Here is a 3,406-nt window from a genome sequence, read left to right as displayed (position 1 = left end):
ATTGCCATTGAAGTGAGGGAATCGTAATTCATTGCAATTAGAAGTGAGGGAATCGTAATTCATTGCAATTAGAAGTGAGGGAATCGTAATTCATTGCAATTAGAAGTGAGGGAATCGTAATTCATTGCCATTGGAAGTGAGGGAATCGTAATTCATTGCAATTAGAAGTGAGGGAATCGTAATTCATTGCCATTGAAGTGAGGGAATCGTAATTCATTGCAATTAGAAGTGAGGGAATCGTAATTCATTGCATTAGAAGTGAGGGAATCGTAATTCATTGCAATTAGAAGTGAGGGAATCGTAATTCATTGCATTAGAAGTGAGGGAATCGTAATTCATTGCATTAGAAGTGAGGGAATCGTAATTCATTGCAATTAGAAGTGAGGGAATCGTAATTCATTGCATTAGAAGTGAGGGAATCGTAATTCATTGCATTAGAAGTGAGGGAATCGTAATTCATTGCAATTAGAAGTGAGGGAATCGTAATTCATTGCAATTAGAAGTGAGGGAATCGTAATTCATTGCATTAGAAGTGAGGGAATCGTAATTCATTGCATTAGAAGTGAGGGAATCGTAATTCATTGCATTAGAAGTGAGGGAATCGTAATTCATTGCAATTAGAAGTGAGGGAATCGTAATTCATTGCAATTAGAAGTGAGGGAATCGTAATTCATTGCGATTAGAAGTGAGGGAATCGTAATTCATTGCAATTAGAAGTGAGGGAATCGTAATTCATTGCATTAGAAGTGAGGGAATCGTAATTCATTGCAATTAGAAGTGAGGGAATCGTAATTCATTGCATTAGAAGTGAGGGAATCGTAATTCATTGCAATTAGAAGTGAGGGAATCGTAATTCATTGCAATTAGAAGTGAGGGAATCGTAATTCATTGCAATTAGAAGTGAGGGAATCGTAATTCATTGCAATTAGAAGTGAGGGAATCGTAATTCATTGCAATTAGAAGTGAGGGAATCGTAATTCATTGCAATTAGAAGTGAGGGAATCGTAATTCATTGCAATTAGAAGTGAGGGAATCGTAATTCATTGCGATTAGAAGTGAGGGAATCGTAATTCATTGCAATTAGAAGTGAGGGAATCGTAATTCATTGCAATTAGAAGTGAGGGAATCGTAATTCATTGCAATTAGAAGTGAGGGAATCGTAATTCATTGCAATTAGAAGTGAGGGAATCGTAATTCATTGCGATTAGAAGTGAGGGAATCGTAATTCATTGCAATTAGAAGTGAGGGAATCGTAATTCATTGCGATTAGAAGTGAGGGAATCGTAATTCATTGCAATTAGAAGTGAGGGAATCGTAATTCATTGCAATTAGAAGTGAGGGAATCGTAATTCATTGCAATTAGAAGTGAGGGAATCGTAATTCATTGCAATTAGAAGTGAGGGAATCGTAATTCATTGCAATTAGAAGAGAGGGAATCGTAATTCATTGCAATTAGAAGTGAGGGAATCGTAATTCATTGCAATTAGAAGTGAGGGAATCGTAATTCATTGCAATTAGAAGTGAGGGAATCGTAATTCATTGCAATTAGAAGTGAGGGAATCGTAATTCATTGCATTAGAAGTGAGGGAATCGTAATTCATTGCAATTAGAAGTGAGGGAATCGTAATTCATTGCAATTAGAAGTGAGGGAATCGTAATTCATTGCAATTAGAAGTGAGGGAATCGTAATTCATTGCAATTAGAAGTGAGGGAATCGTAATTCATTGCAATTAGAAGTGAGGGAATCGTAATTCATTGCAATTAGAAGTGAGGGAATCGTAATTCATTGCAATTAGAAGTGAGGGAATCGTAATTCATTGCAATTAGAAGTGAGGGAATCGTAATTCATTGCAATTAGAAGTGAGGGAATCGTAATTCATTGCAATTAGAAGTGAGGGAATCGTAATTCATTGCAATTAGAAGTGAGGGAATCGTAATTCATTGCAATTAGAAGTGAGGGAATCGTAATTCATTGCAATTAGAAGTGAGGGAATCGTAATTCATTGCAATTAGAAGTGAGGGAATCGTAATTCATTGCAATTAGAAGTGAGGGAATCGTAATTCATTGCAATTAGAAGTGAGGGAATCGTAATTCATTGCAATTAGAAGTGAGGGAATCGTAATTCATTGCAATTAGAAGTGAGGGAATCGTAATTCATTGCAATTAGAAGTGAGGGAATCGTAATTCATTGCAATTAGAAGTGAGGGAATCGTAATTCATTGCAATTAGAAGTGAGGGAATCGTAATTCATTGCAATTAGAAGTGAGGGAATCGTAATTCATTGCAATTAGAAGTGAGGGAATCGTAATTCATTGCAATTAGAAGTGAGGGAATCGTAATTCATTGCAATTAGAAGTGAGGGAATCGTAATTCATTGCAATTAGAAGTGAGGGAATCGTAATTCATTGCAATTAGAAGTGAGGGAATCGTAATTCATTGCAATTAGAAGTGAGGGAATCGTAATTCATTGCAATTAGAAGTGAGGGAATCGTAATTCATTGCAATTAGAAGTGAGGGAATCGTAATTCATTGCAATTAGAAGTGAGGGAATCGTAATTCATTGCAATTAGAAGTGAGGGAATCGTAATTCATTGCAATTAGAAGTGAGGGAATCGTAATTCATTGCAATTAGAAGTGAGGGAATCGTAATTCATTGCAATTAGAAGTGAGGGAATCGTAATTCATTGCAATTGAAGTGAGGGAATCGTAATTCATTGCAATTAGAAGTGAGGGAATCGTAATTCATTGCAATTAGAAGTGAGGGAATCGTAATTCATTGCAATTAGAAGTGAGGGAATCGTAATTCATTGCAATTAAGTGAGGGAATCGTAATTCATTGCAATTAGAAGTGAGGGAATCGTAATTCATTGCAATTAGAAGTGAGGGAATCGTAATTCATTGCAATTAGAAGTGAGGGAATCGTAATTCATTGCAATTAGAAGTGAGGGAATCGTAATTCATTGCAATTAGAAGTGAGGGAATCGTAATTCATTGCAATTAGAAGTGAGGGAATCGTAATTCATTGCAATTAAAGTGAGGGAATCGTAATTCATTGCAATTGAAGTGAGGGAATCGTAATTCATTGCAATTGGAAGTGAGGGAATCGTAATTCATTGCAATTAGAAGTGAGGGAATCGTAATTCATTGCAATTAGAAGTGAGGGAATCGTAATTCATTGCAATTAAGTGAGGGAATCGTAATTCATTGCAATTAGAAGTGAGGGAATCGTAATTCATTGCAATTGGAAGTGAGGGAATCGTAATTCATTGCAATTAGAAGTGAGGGAATCGTAATTCATTGCAATTGGAAGTGAGGGAATCGTAATTCATTGCAATTAGAAGTGAGGGAATCGTAATTCATTGCAATTAGAAGTGAGGGAATCGTAATTCATTGCAATTAGAAGTG

This window comes from Palaemon carinicauda, chromosome 3, assembly GCF_036898095.1.
Source record: "Palaemon carinicauda isolate YSFRI2023 chromosome 3, ASM3689809v2, whole genome shotgun sequence".
NCBI classification, from domain to species: domain Eukaryota; kingdom Metazoa; phylum Arthropoda; class Malacostraca; order Decapoda; family Palaemonidae; genus Palaemon; species Palaemon carinicauda.
This window is presented reverse-complemented; position numbering follows the sequence as displayed.